The sequence below is a fragment of the Rhipicephalus microplus genome, unplaced genomic scaffold (assembly GCF_043290135.1).
Source record: "Rhipicephalus microplus isolate Deutch F79 unplaced genomic scaffold, USDA_Rmic scaffold_21, whole genome shotgun sequence".
Classification (NCBI taxonomy): Eukaryota; Metazoa; Arthropoda; class Arachnida; order Ixodida; family Ixodidae; genus Rhipicephalus; species Rhipicephalus microplus.
This window is the reverse complement of record NW_027464594.1, coordinates 9,311,650-9,332,918: the sequence shown is the minus strand read 5'-3', so window position 1 is coordinate 9,332,918 and position 21,269 is coordinate 9,311,650.

Sequence of the window (21,269 nt, the reverse complement as noted above, 5' to 3'; positions counted from 1 at the left end):
CATCAGTGACAAAAAGGTGAATACTCTGCCCACGTATGTGCCAGAAATCATACTATGCAGTACCTAGCAATGTCATTCTTCCCATACAAAAGAAATAATTTAGGCACAAAACACTCACCGCAACGTGAAAGGCTACCGTGGCTGTGCACCAAGTGATTGTCATTATGGCCAGTACAAAAAGCGAAAGCATTGTCTGAATACATCACAAGAAAAGAAACCAAACTACTGAATTATCTCTGGCTGTGAATTTCCTAACGTTAGCAGTACTAATGAAGCCTATATTTTATTGCAATTGCACAGCTCGGCTCAATAAAGAGATGCATGCTATCTTGTAAATAAATTGCAAAGGCGAAATTGTTTCAAAAGATTGATGGATCATGATATAAAAGGTTTACTCTGACTTTGAAAGTAGGGTGACCTTTGAAAGTGAATTTTAATATTCGGCTGTACAAAAGTGGCTGTACAGAAGTAGTAAAATTTCTATGATATACCAAGGGTAAATGCACATTTTTTAATATCAGCAGCAATAGAGCTCCATATCACTTTCTAATTTTGTTTAGAAAGTTCAACTTTTCTACAATGTACTTTTTTATTACAGCTGACAACTGCAGAGCATTGTAATTTTCACAAAGGTAGTTAACCTTTTACAATTGTGGAACTAAAATTGTAAATGTACAATAAAACCAGATTTGTTATACTGCTTTACTTTTGTCTATGTATGAAAATTTCCATCTATGAATAATTTTTCATTACTAAAAAGACAAAAGCACTCGAGCTGCTGAATAAAGCTACGCACAGTTATAGAAATGCCGCTTGTTGACACACATTTTGAGAAATTTGGTTTGTTTTTGTTTGATAGCTCACAAAAACTGTAGATAATGCAAAAGTTAAGTAAGGGTACATGTGAATTTCCTGTCAATTTGTTGAAGAAAAAAACAAAGTATGTCAAAAACCCCGAGAGCCCGAGTGCGATATATTTTATAAAGTTCCAAAAATGATCGTGTCATAGCCAAAATCCAAAATCAATTTTTTTCACCAAAAGCAAGTCTCACCCTACCTTCACAGAACAATTATCAACAAAATGATGTACATGTTTTGCTACCTATACATTCTCAGCACGCATACACTGGCAACAAATGAGTGTAGGTTGAGGAGTCATGTTCTTGTAGATGCCAGTCGGGGACCACAGTTACTGCAACATGCCGATGCATTGTGATGAACAAAACACGATTTCAGGAATAGCTATCGTCTCAGCATAACCTCTTGTACAGATGCATTCAACAAGCACTGCATAGGAACGCGTTGCATGCGTGGCTTAGCAACATACCCTTTATTCTCAAGCCTCAATGGCCTTTCCTGTCAGTTTCGCTAATCAACGTCGTGTTGCGATAGCCACAACATATGGCATTGCAACCTACTTCAGCTTTGCCAACAAGATTTACTTTCAGAATTGAAAGGTGCCCTATAAGAAGTCCTGTTTCTGTGGCCATGGCAAACTCAGTGATGGAGCACGTGAAAACATGCAGGCCTTGCAGGTGAAAACTTATCGTTGACACTTTTGTATTATTAAAGAACGAGTCTGGATGCTTTCTTCGTGATAGTGATGGTGCACACCACATCAAAAGGAAAGACAATGTTGTGCCTTTTTTTGGACGTATTTGTATGCAGGACCAATAATGACAGTAAGTAAACAAATATCTGCTTCTGTTATTAATGGCTGCATTATGTCAAAGTAAACAATTTTCACCATCATTCATAGCAAATCTCAAACTGCTTATTCGTTACTGATAAAAAAATGTTTCATAACCAATCCATTTCCGAACAAAACATGGCTTCGATGCAGCCTCAGGACCTGTATGATGATCTCAGTGCAAAGGAATTTTGCGAAGATTTCACTTTTGCAAGCCACAATATAGTGTCAATGTTTTCAACCAACCACCTCACTATTGCACATCCTTCAAGTAGATATGTACCATGTCTGAAACTTGTAGTTGTAACATGCTCACAATACCTCAGAATCTTCTTGAAAAACAAGCTGAACACTAGATAAAAATAATTGTAAACCAGTACTGCAGTAACATGACCGCTAATACTGGCTCCATGATCCTATTTAGAAGATGTAAAAGCAGGGGACAAACACTTACGAATAGATGCATTGCAATCACTGACCCCAGAGCTAGGCAACAAGCAGGTAGCTTCAACATCGATGTCTGCAAAGAAAAATCCAATAGATGAAAGAACAAACTCACTAAAGCATTCGACAGCGTCTCACACCGCTTTATACTGGAATCCATTGCCAGCCTTGGTCTCGGTAAAAGATTCCAGGCGTACATTCGTTCTTTTCTGCAAAATCGAACAGCTCAGCTGCATTTATCGCAACTTACATCCGATACTTACACATTAGGTTCCAACGGGACACCACAAGGGGCAGTCATTTCTCCACTCCTTTTTAACATAGTAATGAAGGGACTATCTGACAAACTCCGCGACATCCCAAACATAAACCATGCTATATACGCAGATGACATCACCATCTGGTGCCCGGGAGGCTCATTGGCGGAGTTGGAGCAAGCCCTTCAAACTGCTCTCGATACCACAGAAGCCTACTTAAAAAACACTGGACTTCGTTTGTCGCCCACAAAATCAGAGTTGCTACTGTACCGGCAATCTCGCCAAGGCGTTCGTAACTTAACACCCCTAGGTGATCTACCCATAGCGCTACACGCCAAAGATGGGCAGCGAATACCCCGAGTGGACTCCATACGCATTCTCGGCCTCCTCGTCGAGGCCACTGGCTGTCATGCAAGAACAATTAAACATATCACAGCAAAAACAGAGAACATGCTCCGACTCATTCAGCGAGTCTCGGGTCGTAGACGAGGCCTTGGAGAGGCCAACCTTCTGCGCATATACCACGCGTTCCTAATGAGTCACATCAATTACGTCGCCTCTGCCCACAACTGGACGAAGGTAGAAAAGACGAAACTAAACACACTCATGCGCAAAAGCATTAAACAAGTCCTTGGTTTGCCTCAAAACACGAGCACTTCCCGTCTCGACCAACTAGGCATGCACAACGGCATCGATGAAGTGATCGAGGCCCAGACCACGGCCCAAGTGATCCGCCTCTCCTCCTCCAAGGCAGGCCGCCGACTTCTAAGCGAGGCCGGCATGTCCCCACACCCCTGCCTTGAACGCGCAGTAACCCTCCCCAGAGTTGTCCGAGCTACTTACATGGTAACCCCATTTCCGCGAAATGTCCACCCACAACACAACGAAGGCAGACGGCTGGCCCGCGCTCGCGCGATCCTAAACCGTACCGCCGCGAATCGCAACTCTACCGCATTCGTCGACGCAGCGCAATACGGTAACTCCTCCTCTTTCGCACTCGCGGTAGTAGATGGCGACGGAGCCCTACGCTCAGCCGCCTCGGTTAGGCTATCAACAAGCGCCATAGCCGAACAAGTTGCTATAGCTTTAGCGATGACCGACCCCTCACTCACTAATGTCTTCACAGACTCTCGCGCCGCCATTCGGGCTTACGAAACCGGCAACATCGCTCCAGAAGCAGCCCGCATTTTACAAACACGGAAATATACGGGCTCGCACTACCTCTCTTGGTTCCCTGCCCACATGGGCAAAGACGTTCACCCACAACAACCCAACCTCAACGAAATGGCTCATGATCGAGCACGAGAACTGACCCGCCGTGACGATCAATCAGCCACCGAAGAGCTGGGCCCAGACGTGCAGTTTAATGACCCACTACTCACCTTCCATGAAATTACCTCCCACTACCGACACAACAGAAGCCGATACCCTTTACCCCATTCAAAACTAGAACGCGCGCAAGAAGTAGCCTTTAGAATGTTACAAACGAGATCGTACCCATCACGGGGCCGACTCAGCCATTATAACTCAGACATAAATTCACAGTGCCCAGATTGCACAGAAGTGTACTGTTCACTCGCGCACATGCTCTGGCAATGTCCCGCGTTACCTCAGGGACCTCTCACCAGTGAGTCCGACTGGGAGGAGGCACTCAGGAGCCCCAATCTCCGAAACCAACTTAAGGCAGTCCAGAGGGCCCAAGAACTGGCGGAACGCCACCACGTTCCCGCCCCGACTCGGGCGTCGCCTACGGTAGCGGCTGCTAGGATGTCCCACGTGGGCACCCTGGTGGCTTAAACTCCTCAGGACCATATATTAAAGTTCTTGACTGACTGACTGATGAAAGAACAATGTACTCTGGCTGTCAAAATTAAAGAAAAAGTTGACCCTCTGACATCATGGTAATGGCTATAGCTCAACCAGTGCCCGTTATGCAAGCAGCTAACATTTTTAATTACCTGCATCACGAACATCTTCAACCATTCCTACAGTAAGCCCAGTGCCTGCACAAACAGAAAAATTCAGAGACCAAAGTTTTATTAAATAGGCATGTGCAGTGACAAAAAAACATTACCTGTACCCAATGAGGAAGGCAACATGAACTCTGCAATCACTTGCCCTTCCTGTCTCTCAGCCATCGCTTCAACAACCTCGAAAAAGAATAAAGCAAAATGAGTATATATATATTATTTTCTTGCCAAAATACGCCCAAATAGATCTATATGTTATTAATGTGCCAAAACCTTGTAAAGCAGTATATAAAATTTATCAGGCTTGTCATTCACAGCTTCTGACAAATTTCATTTTGGGTCTCTTGATTGCCATAGCATATTCACGACGTGCACTACAATAGAGCACTCCAGATTAATTTCGCCACCCAGTACTCTAACATGCAGATAAATAAAGATGTGCAGCTGTTTATCCATTTCGCCTCCATGAAAATGTAGCCACCATATCTAGAAATTGAAGCTGCATGGCCACAGTAGTCTGCCGCTATAATGACGAATTACGATTACAATACGATAGTGAAACAGGACGGGAACGCTTCATTACATACTGTTGAGCGATTCAATCTTCAATGCCATTGGATGCCATACCACGTGAAAAATGTTATGAGCCACTACAGCTTTTCTGTGTGGAACTATAGTTCAACAGAACAGCAGCATCACAGCAGAGCCTTCCAGATGTCCAGTTGCAGTTGCCAATGTTGAATACATATAATAGCACCATATTAGACGTAACAAGTATGTGAACCAAGTGTGTCTTAAAAATCACAATAAACCATTGCTGCTGATTTGTCTCCCGTCTAGGCTAACTTGATCAATTACTTCTTTTCTTAACAAGAGAGCAATTACCGAACGCCAATTCGCATTTAAAGAAGCAGACATGAGAGTTGGTGTAGCTCTCATGCTGCTATGTAATCAAGTCATGGGTGGAAGCATCCAAGGAGACTAACATAAAATTGTAGTGATCGGCAAAAACCAGTGACAAGCAACATTCAAACATATCACTTGTTATTGTTGTTTGAATATCTCGTGCGGGTGGTCACAGTTCAGCTTGCCTTGAAATTACTCTTGGCACTTTGGTTGAAAGAGATGTTTTCAGTGCTAAAACACTGCTGAGTGGCATTTTTTACAGAAACCTTCTTTTTCAACGACGTTACTAGAATCTTTTCGACAACTTTAATCAAAGCTTTGCCATGTTATGCTTAGAGAACATAGCATAGCAACATATTGGCTTTCTTGGTATGAAAGAAACGTACTGTCATTTGATGATTACAGCTGGTAAATTGTGAGAAAGCTCAAAACCTAATAAAAGTTCAATAGCCAAACAAAATAAATGATGGTCATCTATAGTGAAATACAACTCAAACATACAGATGTCTCGGCTAACAAAGAATTCTTGAAATACCGCAATAGGACTAGCTTTTCAACAGTGACGCTTTCTTTTAAAAAAATTGGTGTTGGATTGTTCTTTCTTTTTTATGCTTATTGTAAAAAAAGCAAAAGCTGGTACTGTGACACGGTAGTTACGGTGCTGAGCTGCTGACCCAAAAAATGCGGGTTCGGTCTCGGATGCAGTGGCTGCATAACCATAGAGGCGAAATGCTACAGGCTTGTGAACTATGCGATGTCAAGGCACATTACACAGTCTCAGATAATTAATTATATCTAGAGAACTCCACTGCATCTCTCAAAACTCCGGTCCCTTTGTGATGTTAGACCCAATAAACATACAAAGCATGTAGAAATGATGGATGAAATTCTAAAGCATGCTCCGTTAACTACCCGAATGCGAAACATTACCTTGAGCACTGAAGTAGCTCTAAAGATTACATTAAATACCTCATCATACAGTGAGCATGGTCTAGCACACATTGTCAGCTTAAAAACTGGTGTAGTTTTTTAGACTGTTTTATTTTTGACTGGTAGGGGTAGCACTACAGTATTTTTGTGGAGCAGACCAATAAACTAAACAAAAACAGCTCAAAACATTCTCTGCTGCATTATATCGCAATCAGCTATATAGCCCAACGGGGATAGTCATCTAGCCTAAATAACCTATATATGGCTTAAATCAATAAATTGTATACCGCTATCCCTTTACAATATAGAAAAAACTAAAAAACAATCCTCACCAATTTTGTTGAGCGTAGCGTTTGTTTGCCTTGTGTTTAGGGTGAAGCCCTAAGAAATTGTTTTCTCAACTTTTTGATTACTTTATCTTTCTTCTCAATAACATTTTCAGTTCCTTCACTACTGAATGGGGTGGCTCATTTGGTTGTCCATTTTCCTGCTGCATAAAGCAGGCTTAGAGAACTCAGTGGGCAAGAGGGTGCCCCTTCATATTATAAACATATTAGGCACTAAAAGTGAGCCCAAACATCACAGCGTCAAAATAGGAAACTTGGGGATTGTATGATATTCTTCAGACAATAAGCAGTAATTTTATCGAATATTGCATTAGTAATTGCAACAGATACCTTATGGGAATTTGAGGATCAAAAAGAAAACACAATCACTATATTATATAGCATGACACACTCATACCAAACATCAAAGCAATGTGGCCGATTCCTTGAATGCATGTTGTCTAAGATCCACGAACACACAGTGAACAGCCTCTACGGATCAGCCGTTAAGAAATTAGCACATCAATCTGTCAGACTGTAAAATCTACTTTAATTCTGCTTGTTTTGTGCAATAGTGAAGACACCCGGCAGTGGGCCCCAGGGCCATACAGCAATCTGTGACGTGTCACATCGTTGGGAAAAAAAGATGTGTCCCATAGAGGCTAAATGATGAGATTGTTGTACTTGATTTATGGCGCAGGCAAGGTTCTTGTTATGCATTATGCAGCAGACTTCTCGGAGCTTAGCTTGTTCGAGCAAGCTGATACGGTGAAGCTTCTTTCTTCACTGGCTGCCTTAGCGAAGCGACATCAGAAATTATCCCTCAAGAGTGAATGTCTTGAATTTTCAGTAGTCCTTTCACTTGACTAGTGTTCTGTTTTGTTGTTTTCCATTGCTTGTGCCTCCTTGAAAGTATGGTGCTTAGTCAACCCCTGTGTGCATGTATACGTGACTGCCAAATTCTCAGGGAAAAGCTTATACGCCTTCCCCTTGTTTTTAGTTTTTTTTACTAAGCAAGTGCACAGCATGACATCAACACAGTGTGGATTTAGCAATAATCTCTTGTGAGCCAGGGCAAGCACAACTAATGACAAGGAAGTTACTGTCACAGCGTAGCCCCAACTCTTCAACATCATAGACGTTGTCAACATATTTGCACAGCGCAAGACTACGAGTAGTTACGACGTAACTACAGAAGAAACAAGGACAAGGACAGAGAGTGCCGTTACATTTCTAGCACTTTGGGCTCTTTTTCGTGTTTCCCTGCAGCGCTCTTTCTGTCCTCGTCTCTTCTTCTGTCGTTACGTCGTAACTAATCATAGTCTTGCGCTGTGCAAATATGTTGATTCCCAATCACCAACTATTCCAAGCATCTGTCTTACCATAAACGTAGCCCACTTTGCACAGCTTTTCTCTCTAATTTCCAGTGCTTTTATTAAAGTGGTCTTCACGCCAGCTTATCTTCCCAAAGCAGCAGCACAACATGACTTCTGCAATAATTGCTAAATTTATGGTGAACAAACAGCATCGTTGGTTTCACATGATCTGAGGCAAAAGGCGTGAAGACAACGATGGACAAGAGACAAACACATACACACAAGGCACCTGGACACAGCTTAGAACACATATTTAGCAGAGAGTCCGACGTACTGAAAACATGCTATGCTGGGGTGAAAAAAATGTTTCTAGCTGGCCACCCTGAGTGTCTGCGTGTTTCTTTTCTGCCATCGTCCTCACGCTTTTTACCTCGGAATCTACTAGTGTTATTATTTTCAAAGCCTAGTGTGGCAAGGGCACAACATTGTATGCATGCCACAGCCCACTGTGGCCGATCATCTGGTTAAGCAGATTAAGTATGCCATGTTTCCTTTCGAGGTATGCCAAATATCTAGTGCTTATTTTTTTAAATACGTTGACTACGCTAAAATTCCTACAGTGCTCATTAAAACGATGACGGTGACAAAAAAGGTGCATGTAGGAGCCTGTGTGAAGTCACTGAATGCTTAGCTGAGAGAAAATAAAGCAGCAAATTTTTTATAGGAATGAATATCAGGACAAGGTGTGAGGAAAGCAAACTACATAAAATGTTCATGACCCTGTATGCTACCTGATAAAGCCTCTTAGTTAGGATAGATAAAGAAGCTCAACAAACATTTAGGTAGCCTGATAGGCAAAAATTTACGTACTACTACAACTTGTGCTTCATCAGACCTGTGATCCAGCTACAAGTATCAACTTTAAGCAACATAAGCTATTATTTATTGCCACAAAAAGTTTTAATTTAATATACATGACAACCTACAAACGAAAGCTTTTTTAGAGTTACTTTAGACATATATTTAGCGCATCCAAGTTGCCAACAGTGGCGGATCCAGAAGGGGGGTAGGCACAATTATCCTTTCCAAAACCTTCCACCGACTCCCCCTCTTTTTAGTGCTTGTAATCTGCCTTCTATCACCATTCAGAACAAATTAGTGGGACCACTGTGAGTCCATATTAACGGTGTTTGTGCTGACGGGGTTTTCATGCCGCTAAAAAAAAGAAGTCAGGGCCTCCCTCCGGTGTTACTTTAATAGACTGCCCCCCCCCCCCCTAAAATGAGTCACTTGATCCGCCCCTGGGTGCAAATCAAATTACATCATACTTGGGAAAGAGAGTAGCATAGTTTGCACAGCAAGCACACTCAGAAAAGATAGCAACAAGAAAAACAGACCTGAGGAACTAGATTCATAATATTATAAATAATTAAACCAGTCATTAAAGAGAATACTGCAATATAGAATCGTTTTTACAATTGTTACCCACTCACTATATATCTCAATTCTTCATTCGGTTGATAACAGTAGTTTTATCTATGTAAAAAGTGAATATTTGATGCATGTTTCTTAGGCATAAATGTAAAACTGCACCGAGTAACTTGTAGCAGAATACAAAAACATATTGATCGAAGCAAGTACACACCTTACACTCATCATCTTCTTCAGATCGAGCAATCATGCTCTGTTGTAGGATGTTGGCAGCCTCCTGTTTTTGCTTTTTGAGCTGTCTGTTAGTGTGCAGTTCCTGCAACTTGACGGTAGAATACCGAGGTAATTTTATGCAAAAAGTACTTAACAATGGCTACTAAACAGCTGTGCCAATCACCGTACCCTAGGTTTCGAATGAATTGCACCAACTCCCACCAAAGTCTATATAAAAAGCTATATAACCATACCAAAACTTTAAGTGCAGTGTAGTGCAGTGCAGTGCTCATATAACGCATTTTCCAGATTGCAGTGGAGTGCTCACATAACGCATTTTCCAGGTTCAATGTTGTGAAATGTGATGCATCTTTACGCACCTTCACAATTTCTGTAAAAAATGCATGCAGTAAACAGAACGGCCAAGAGTATTCTGGAGTACATCTTTGTGGTATAAAACGCTGCCCTGGAGAGTGTGCGTCATGCTTTGACGTAGAAAATCGGTGTGCGGGGTCAATTTAGTAATTCAGGGTGCGCGGGAATCATGATGATGGTGATAGCGCTAAAACTATGAGCGCGCCCATGCGCGTGCTCGTGCGCGCACCACGTGGAAAAGCTCCCGAGCCACGGGGACAGCTCGGCTGACCCCAGAGAGCAGAACGCAAGGAAAGGTTCGGGCCACGCCCCGGCTGCTCGTTCTGACCCTCCGTGTCCGGGCCTCGTCTCGGCGTTGAAGTCCTCGGGTGCGTCCTGGACTGGGCATCGCCCCACCTCGCACCCACGTTGGTCTGAAGCGGCGTTCGTCACGGCCAGCTGCTGTTCTGGTCTCGGAGCGAGACGCTGTCCCAGGTCTCAGCTGCTGTTCTGGTCTCGGAGCGAGACGCTGTCCCAGGTCTGTTCGCGGCAGACGGGCGGTACGCTGTTCTCGGTTGTGTACAGGCAAGCCCAGGCGTTGACCACCGTACTGGGATGCCCCTGGCGGTTATACTCTAGACCGAGCCCCGCCTCGGTACGAACTCCGCAAGCACAAGGCACACCGACTCCTGACTTCCAGAGAGCTCAAGGGCAAGCGCAACGTTCACGCCCCAAGCAGAAGAAAATACATTTCGTAGCAGCTCCTCTACCTTTAGTGTCATGTATACATATAAAACACAGACGAAACCAGTTGTTTTGCTTTCATTACAGCTGTCACTGCAGTCATTTGTGCATATTTCAAGAATAGCTACTTGGGCTGGTCGTTATTTCATTTTAGAACAAGTATACTTTCTTAGTGCGCAAAACATTTCAGAAAAGAGTGAAACAGAAAAGTGTGCCTTTTTCTATCTGACTCCTTTCTGAAAGGTACTGCGCCATACGAAAGCATATATATTTTAAAATGCATATTTCAAATCTTCGAAAACAAGAAAGATAGCACTTGGTAAGAGGAGAGGCTGCTTATAAATTTTACTATAAGCATTCTGACGGCCATCAGGTTACTTGCTTATTTCATCTCATACAAAAAGTCACCTGTACCGTTACACTAAATGTTATGCCATATATGTGCTACTATAGATACTAATTATAGTAGATAATGGAACCTATCTTTCCCTTTCTCGGGGGCACTTTATGTCGATCCTAATCAATTATTCTTGGAAGTGGCTCTCGCAGTGTTTTTACCTTCAGGCGCATGGTGTCGAGGTCCCCTAGATGAAAAGCCCCGTATAATCACCAGTGGCGACCTGAAATTTATGTTCATACATTGTGAATTCGGTGAACAAACTTAGCTCATTGATAAGCTTCACTGCATCGTAGTGTGTGATGTGGTTAGAAAAAAAGACCTAGTTTACAAAAAAAAAAAAACAATTGAAAGTCACACTAATAATGATTTCTATTAACAATGGAGAAAGCTTAGCAGCGCACGTGTGGCACAGAGTGAGCGGGGCTACTCAATCTTGCATCGGAATTCGCTAAGTATACAGAGAGCAGGTGTGAGATGGTAAAAAGACATAAACGAGTGAGAGTTTTTATGCACCCAGGCATCCTCTGCGGTAAATTACATGAGATCAGTGCCAAGCGCTCGGGCAAAGTACGTGTGGCGCTCTCGCTTGCTCGCCATCTTGCGAAGTTTCTGCTGCCTACAATTACGATAGAATCGTGAACTTTCCTGTAAAAATACAAACAAGTGAGGAGGAGGGTTGTGATGGTATGACCAGATATGACAGTAACAGGTCATGTGAGTTTTTGCGTACTTTTCGAACTGTGCTTTTCAAGAGAGAGAGTAGACAACACCGCTTCTCGCTGCTCTTGGCACAGCCATAGTGACCTCGCTCTACCTACCATTGGATGACAATACTCCTACACCTTCTAGGCCTCTGAAACACGCCGATTCTCAAGAGAGCACTCTCAGCATGCTTTTGAGTGCTCCCATTCTCTCACTGGAATTCGCCATTAGTGCATGCACATGCTTAATAGAGCATCGGCTTGGTTTAGCTGTGCTGTGGCAGAAAGAGTAGTAGGAAATTACCTAAATTCTCCTGCACAGCAAGGACTTCCTTTTAGATATGTTAACAAATATAGGTGTTCAAGGCTTAACTGCAAATACCAAACAACATTCTTTTTTCAGCTTCTGCAAAGACTTTTTAGGTCACTGTCGTGCTTTTTAATTTTACAAGCATGATGGTTCAGGCAAATTTATGGCACCCGCACTATCTTGAAACTGAAGTTGAAGACTCTTGATCGGCGCTGATGTTACGCATAATTTGCAATTAATGTCTGTTTCTGTATTCAGTCTGCAGTTAGCAGCCATCAATTAATGTATGAGGGCACTGCCGGTTCGTCTTTTTATCCTGTAGTTATGTAATAGTATTAGGTTCGCTATTTATTTATTTATAATATTTTTTCGAGAACCCTCATTGCCCAAAAAGGGCATTACATAAGAGTGGTTACTAAAAAGGTGTGCACATCTACAGATAAAAAACCAACACCGCAAACCAAAAATAAATAAATACCATATCCTTAGAAGTAAAAAAAAAATTCTAACATCATTTTCGTTAAGAAATGAATAGTTCTACATAGGTAAAATTGTAAATGTTAAAACACAATCCAGAGGAAGTATTAGAAATACACAAATGAAGGTACAACATTAATGATCATATATTTTGTTGTGTAATTTTTATGTGGAAGATGGTTTTTTCCCTTACAAGACATGCAGACACATTTAGGCTATGAAGAATTTCCTTCCAAAAACACTGTTAAGGTAGCTTGAAATGACGACGATTCTGTAAGCGACGCGACAAATGCGGGCAAAAAGTTCCACTCTGTAATCGATAACACTAACGGCACAGGAAAAGAACAACATGATGCTCTTTTCCCGCGTTTGGTGGTGCTTAAGCGCCTAAAACTTTACTCTAAGTCAAACTTTGCCGCCGACTATCCTAACAACAAGTTTTTCGAGGTACTCCTGTCAGATTTTCTATTTATCTCTACATTTTTGTCGTCACTCAGGGGGGAAAACAGCTGGTTTCAATTACTGCACTTGTTTATCTATTTTTTATTTAAATAAATAAATAAGCGCAGTAAACGAAAGCAGCTGTTTTCCCCCCTGAGTGACGACAAAAATGTAGAGGTAAATAGAAAATCTGACAGGAGTACCTCGAAAAACTTGTTAGGATAGTCGGCAGTAAAGTTTGACTTAGAGCAAAGTTTTAGGCGCTTAAGCACCACCAGGCGCCTAAAGCTTTACTCTAAGTCAAACTTTACTGCCGACTAAGTTTTTCGAGGTACTCTTGTCAGATTTTCTATTTATTTCTACATTTTGTCGTCACTCAGGGGGGAAAACAGCTGGTTTCGTTTACTGCGTTTATCTGTACTTGAATGGGCTAATTTGTTTTCTCGTTATAATAAAAGAAATTCTGCTGTTCCATAGGCCGTAAGGTACACATAGTAATGAAGGTAACCCAATTTGCAAGAACTAAGGAAAGCTTTTGCTGAACTGTAGGCAGGTGTGGAACACCAGTACTGTGAAAAAGCTGATGTTTCATAGTACAGTCGAAGCTTTTTGTTTTGAACGCTGAACGTTTCATGATATGCAACGTACTGCACACCAAGAATTGATGTTCTCTATCCCATGGGTGGTTGCACGTTGAACATTGCTCCTTCAACTTTTACTATAATGCTCTCTGCATGTGCTGTGCATGCAGCACTACTGCTTATGCAGGCCAAATACATAATGACGGCCCATTCAACTAAACATGGCTTCATTTATTTGAACAAAATAAACAGATGTCGTTGACGGGCTTTTGACATTCTGAAAATCCTCAAACTTCCATTTCTGCACTTTGTTTACTGCTCAATAAATGCAGAATATTAAAAAATTATCAGAACATTTCCATTGTTCAACAACGTACCTACTCCTATTTTTTGGCCTATGTATGTGACCCTTGTTATTATTAATATTAGTACCATAATTCATAATATTAGTACTCAATATTATTCCATATTACTTCTGCCATAATAATATTATTACCATAATAATTAATATTACCAATACTATTATAGCCATATTTCCAGAAACCAGGGGCAGGGTGCTACAGGTATTGCCCGGCTGCCTCTGATCACGTCCAAAGTCAGCAGCATCGTTTTCAGAAATTTTTGCTGTTATCACAGGGAGAATATAGCACTTTAAAACATAAAACTGCCCATGTCAAAGGCTACCATTGTCTCTCTGTGTGTGTGAAGACACTGGCGTACGAAACATGGCAACACAGAAAAATCAGGACCCAAAAAAGCAGCCGCCGCTAGCATTTTGTTTGATTGTGTTTTGTTACTTGTCGCGTTAATTCTATGTGCTTCTTAGCACAGGCATTATACGATTATTTGCCCCCGTGTGAACTAGTTGTCGACGTTTGTGCTTGTATAGCATAGAGAGCTATCCTGGCGAACTATACAAGCTCATCTACAACTTCATCTATATAAGTGAATGATACAGTTCGTGACCCTGACGGCTGCTCGGCGCCACACCGGCTGTAATCACCTTTGCGCAAGCACTGTTCTATATTGGCCAGCCGTAATAATAACTGCTTGCATTTAATTATTACCACGAAAGGTTTGATAACGCTCACTCAAAATCTGAATACACGGGATTCATGCATTTCCACTTCCATTTAAAATGCAGCTGCTTTGGACAGGATCCCGCAAACGTTGATTCAGCAGTTGAGCGCCATAAACACTAGACCAACGCGGTGGGGGAATTCGGTGGCAGATTGACCACCGGCAGTCGACTAACATACGACAGACACGAATTCAAGGAGAGGAATCCCGCTGTATTCATGGGAAACACGCTTTTCAGTTTTTTCGCAAATCGGGTTAGCGTAAAACAAGAAAAAGCGAGTGACGGGCGCTTAGTCGATTTCGAGCTTTTGACGTTGGGCGCTTCGTACAAACAAATACAGGAACACACGTGTGGACGAACGGCTGACATAGCAGCGCAGGGCCCACCGCGGAAGGCGCACTTTCAGCGCGCCAACGTGTTGCTCCGCGAAGGAGGCTCGACAACGAAGAAAGAACTAAAACGCGGAATTCGCCCAGCGTCCCCGACGGACACATCTAGTGTCTCCTGTAGGACGGCCAGCATGGGGGACCAGATAGCACTGCGCAACGCGTAGCGCGTTCATAACAGTATATACTGGGCCATTTGCTGCTAAATGAAATGCGTAAGCACACAGTGACAACGTGGGGGGCGCTGCGAGCGCTCAATGGTGACTGACGCACTCCACATTGCCTCCGTAGATTTTCTGCTATTTCTGCGGACATCCACCCTGGTACCCCTGAAACTTGGGTTTATCGTCACCGCCCAGTACTCCGCTTCGCCTAGACAACACCTTCGTCCAGGTGGGCCCAGTTTTGACAACTTGAGGGACATCCTTCACTCCCGGCTACAACGCCGCCTCGCTAAAGGCTCTGAGCCCGGCGATGGCGGCTGCTAACGTGGTTACGGGCTATGATCCTACCTCAAGCCAAGTACTGTCCATGGAGATTTCATCCTCCGTGAACACTATGCCATCAGAAGACGAAGACCTTGACGACATGGTGAGACTGTGGCAACGCAAGCAAGCGAAATAGAAGTCTGCGTCTCAACAACAATGAGACGCCACAGCTGGCCGCCATCCCCCAGCCTTGCAAGGAACGCCGGTGCGCCATCACTCTGGTGGTGCGCCTACCTCTGCTCCGTCCTCGCAGCCAGCGAAGCAACGCAAGTGGCGTCCGCGTCAGACTCCTCGCCTCTCTCGCGACGACTACATCGTAGCAGTGAAACCTCGCGTTCCCTGCGAGCTATGCACATTCGTCATGGCCGATCGCGCGGGCGACGCCATCCGCAGCTACCTCGGCGACCGGACTACCACGCAAATTCAAGTGTGGCCGATCTGGGAACAAAACATCTTGGTCTGTAGCACCACCATTTTGCCTATGGCACAGCGACTCCTCGGGCACTTCCAGCTGCAAGTGGGGGATCAGCAGCTGCCCGTTCGAGGCCACGCCAAGGCACCAGGGGATACATGCAAGGGCGTCATCAACATAAACCCTGCTGAAAGCCCGGAGAAGATAAAGTCAGAACTGCATTGGCCTCGAGGTACTATCCTCGCGGTCCAAAAACTCGGAGATTCAGCGGCGGCGGTGGTGACTTTCGAGGGCACAAAGTTACCCCGCTTCCTCTTCTACCACTGAGTGGCGACGTATATCCGCGCCTACAAGAAAACGGTCCCCTTTTGCACCAAGTGCGGTACCATCGGTCATCGACCACCTCAGTGTCGTCACCCCGCTCCAACCCTGTGTGGCAAATGTGGAACCCCCGCACCTGCAGGTCTCAATGCCCACGACTGCCACACCAAGTGCCTCCTCTGCCACGGCGCCCATGAGACTGGGACCAGTGGCTGCACGGCAAGATATCGGAAACGCAAGCCCTCAACATCTCCTCGAGGGACCACCTCACATTCGTCACAACCAGACAGCAGCACCAACCTGAATCAGTCGGCTCCACCACTCCACGCCGACACTCAGGCATTCCCACCGCTCGAAGCACCCGCGGCGATACCCCAGGTGAGCAGTTGGGCAGGGAATGTTGCTTCTAAGCCTCTCTCACCCCCTTCTGTCGATACTCCTTCTCCCGAACTTGCGGCCCTTCACCAGCAAGTTGCGGCACTTTAAAAGCGAAATTCTCTTTTAACTAAACAACTCGAACTCTTAAATAAGCGATTTCAACCCGAACAACAGTGTACTGCAAGGCCATCCGGTATTGCCCCCTCTGTCCAGGCGGCTACGCCAGCTACGTCGAAGCTTAGTCCTCGTGCTAAGTCCACTCCCATTAAACCGCCGGTTCAAGCAGCCATGTGTGCTCCAGCACTTGGAACCGGTGCCGCATCTACTCCAGAAGCTATTGAGGCTCCTGGGGCACTTCAGGTTCTCTTGCCGCTATTCAAACTCTCCTCAGCGAGGAGCGCGCCCCGCGCATTGAGGAACGCCTTACGCGCGTCGAAGCTTCGATTCATCACCTCCTCACCAGCTTCGCTGTCCAACGCATAGTAGTAGAGGTTACTCAGGCTATTTAAACCTGGGCAATCACCCAACTTCAACCCAAGGCATCGCGTTCGCGCTCCTGCTCAGTGAGCAGTGAGGGTGCAGCTCCACGGCGTCTTTGTAAGGTGGCTACCACCACCCCGCCGTCTGACAATCCGGCCTCCGTGCCCCTCCCTGCCTCTTAGGATTCCGAGCGGGACACGAAGGACCAAATATAAAACTTAAGACAGTCACGATGGCTACCAACCGTACATCCCGTTCAAATATCGCGTCTAAATTCGAGATCATACAGTGGAACCCTGGAGGCTTCGGGAACAGGCGTAAGCGTTCACATCTTTCCCTTTTTTTTCAGCTCACTTGGCTCTCAGCCGGCCGTCTTGATGCTCCAAGAATCTGGCCCTGCTCCATCCTTTTCTGTATACTCCTCCTATGTAGGTGGCACCACCACATGCCTCCACGTGCACAAAGCTTACATGGCGATAAATATTGACCTCGATCTGGATCTTCCTTACGACTACTGCATGATATCAGTGCTGTCTCAGCGGAGGGGCCAACCATCAATAGATATCTTAAACGTGTACTGTCCCCCTCGCCTTGTGAGGGCTTCGTTTGCGCATCTCTTCCATCGGGCGCTGCGTATAGCGGCCCGACAACCCCTGGTGATTGTCGGGGACTTTAATGCCCCCAGCCCTCCCTGGGGTTACCATTACGAGGAGGCCCGGGGCAGAGAGCTCAAGGAGCTCATTTCCTCGTTGAACCTCACGCTTCTTACCGATCCGGCACAACCCACACGTTCCGGCAATTCGGTCACGCGAGACACATGCCCCGACCTCTCCCTCACCCGTCACATCCGCGATGCTACATGGGGAAATTTAGGCAAAACCCTAGGCAGCGATCACTTTTTACTCCGCATTTCGTTCACACCGCGGCAGAAAACGCGCCAACACTTGGGCCAAGCCCGTCTCACCGATTGGACTCGGTTCAGTATGCAACAATTTCTAGCCGTCCTCTCCTCGACCGAATATGCAGCGTGGGCATCATACGCCCTCCATAAAAAACAAGCGAACACTTGCACCCTTGCAACCTCTAATTTGACTCCTGCAATCGATCCACACCTCCTACATCTTTGGCACGCTCGCCGCGGGCTCGCAAGGTGCTGGAAACGCAACAAACTTAATCGGAAACTTCGCGCTCACATTGAGGCGCTCACTGCAGAGGCGGCCGCATACTCTGCACAACTTTCTGATGCTAACTGGGCAGACACCTGTTCGAAGGCTGCAAACCAGATGAGCTCTAAGAGCACGTGGCAACTCTTTCGAAGCCTGCTCGATTCCTCCACCACCAGGGGAGAAACGCAACGCCAGCTCCGCCGTGCTCTGCATGCCTTTCAGGGCACTACGGATCAACTCGCGTGAGAACTTTGTGACCGCTACATCTACCGCACAATTGATCCCGCAGGCCCAGCATATACGTATTTTGGCGCCCCTAACACCGACCTCAACGCCCCATACACGCTTTCTGATTTACGATTTGCACTCACGAAAATGCGACGGGGCACGTCTCTGGACGCGACAGAATCACAGTATCACTCCTGGCAAATCTTCCCGACCAAGCACACCTCCTGTTACTCCATCTTATATATTCGATATGGGACGGCTCTCCGCTTCCAACAGAATGGACCACATCAGTCGTGACATTCATACCCAAATCAGCAAAGTCCGTTAGTATCGAGGCACTGAGGCCCATCTCACTTACGTCTTGCGCAGGCAAACTCATGGAAACCATGGTTCGCGAACGTCTTTCCACCTACTTGGAGGCCAGGAGGACCTTTGCCGACACGATGTTTGGCTTTCGCCCGCATCTGTGGGCGCAGGACGTCCTGCTCCAGCTTCAACACGATACCATAGAGCCGACTACTATGCGCCATAACGATAAAGCCGTGCTCGCTCTCGATCTCCGCGGGGCCTTCGACAACGTGAAACACAGCACTATACTCACTAACCTGTCTACCACAAACAGCGGGCAGAAGACTTTCAACTACATTCGCGCTTTTCTATCACATCCACCGCTTTCATTCGCCTCAATTCTACCGAACACGGCCCGTACCTATTAGGCACGCGGGGTATACTTCAAGGGGCAGTCCTGTCTCCTCTGCTTTTTAACCTGGCGATGATAAACCTCCCCTCTCTTCTCAGCGAGGTCGAGGGAATACAACACGCACTATATGCGGACGATATCACAATCTGGGCCAACACCGGCTCCTTACTGCGAATCGAAGAACGCCTGCAAAAGGCTGCCCTTCTGGTGGACACCTACGCTTGTTCATGTGGCCTGGAGTGCTCTCCAGCTAAATCGGCTCTTCTTTCAGTCTCTCCGCTACCGCCGCCTTAAATTTTTCTTCCGTCCGGGCCTGTCCCATCCATGCAAAATAATAGGGTTCTTGGCCTTCACCTTACATCGTCTTTGGATTCCAAAGGTACAATAGCAGGCCTCAGACGCACCAGCGAACAGGTGAGCCGCATGATACGGCGAGTGTTTACCAAGCGCGTCGGCCTCTGCGGGTCTCAGTCCCTCCGATTGGCCCACGCGTTTGTGACCAGTCGCGTCCTCTACGCTTTGCCTTGCCTTCGCCTGCGTCGTCGACACGAGCACCAGCTGGACGTCCTTCTTCGTTCAGTATACAAACGCGCTCTGGACCTACCTATTGCAACTTCCAACAGCCGATTCGCGGCTCTGGGGGTGCACAACACCTTTGCTGAGATGAACGAAGCTCATCGCGTTAACCAAATTAATCGACTGTCGCAGACGCCTTCAGGGCGCCGTCTTCTACACAGACTTGGCTTTAACCCGATATCTGACCAAGACCCTCTGCAGCCGGTACCAGAGCTCTGGCATCAAAAGCTATGGGTGGAACCTCTACCCCGTAATATGAACCTTGACCTCCATTCTGGCCGTAGACTAGCACGCGCCGCGGCCCTTCATACGCGACACTCCGATCGTCCTGGTGTTGTCTACGTGGACGTCTCGGGTCCCTCCCCCTCGGGTCACTTGACGGCGGCCGTGATTACAGAGGGCAAACACGTAGATGGCCTCTCCTTTCGAGCAGACACAGTAACGCACGCTGAAGAGGTTGCCATAGCTTTAGCCGCCTCTCACCCTGCCTCACGCACCATCCTGACGGACTCACGATCAGCCTGTTCTAAGTACCTTCAGGGTTCCATTGCCCCACTGGTGGCTAGCCTACTACAGACAGTCTCTTGGCGCTTTAACCCTCATCCCATTGGTATAGTCTGGACCCCAGGCCACTCGGGCCTGCCCGGCAACGAGGCGGCAAATGCCGCTGCCCGCGCTTCTCCTGTCCGGGCCGTTGCCCATCTATGTCCCGAGACGGAATCTGGCAACACCAACCTGACGCGCTTCCGCGAAATTCTGGCTTATTACCGGGCTTCGTGCCGCCTCTACCCGGACCCCGCATGCGGTTTGGAGAAAGCGGATGAACGACTGCTACGCCGCCTGCAGACGAACACCTTCATCAGTCCGGCGGTCGCCAGGCAATTTTTGCCGGAAATCAATGGCACCTGCCTCACCTGTCTTAACCTCGCCGACACATATCACGTCGTAGCATCGTGCCCAGTTAATCCCGTCCCTTTCTCATCCCCTTTTCCTATCCCAACTAGTGAGGCTTGGAAGGAGCACCTGCTCGGCTGCTCTACCTTGGCTGCGCAACGCTCCTTGGTGGAGCGCGCATGGGCAGCTTCCAGCTCCACTGGCGTCCCGGTACAGGGTCTGGCCACTATAGCACGCCGATTGGCCACGTCGGCACTCTCTTGTAGACTTTTTCTGAAATAAATGTTTTTTACCACTACCACAGTGACCACTTGGCACTATTGCTGGCAGAGAGGCGCTGGACGCGTCTCAACGGCCATGGCTTCGCCCTACTCCTCGAGCGTCTCGGCGCCTAGAAAATGGCGGTAATCTGAGCGTCGGGTCCTCCTTGCCCACGTTTACCTTGCCACTGCCTGGATGCTTCCTGCCCGGCGTTGGACCTCGTGACATGATACCCAAGAGACTGTTGGAACCTCTCTCTTCGTAACGATTCAGTGATAACACCTGACACGAGAAACAAACACCCACGAAAAAAAATCGAGCACTTGTATGGAACATTAGTGATGACAGGATCACTGACCGCCAGCATTGGCGCACAATGTACAGCCACGGGATGGCGGAACCTCAAT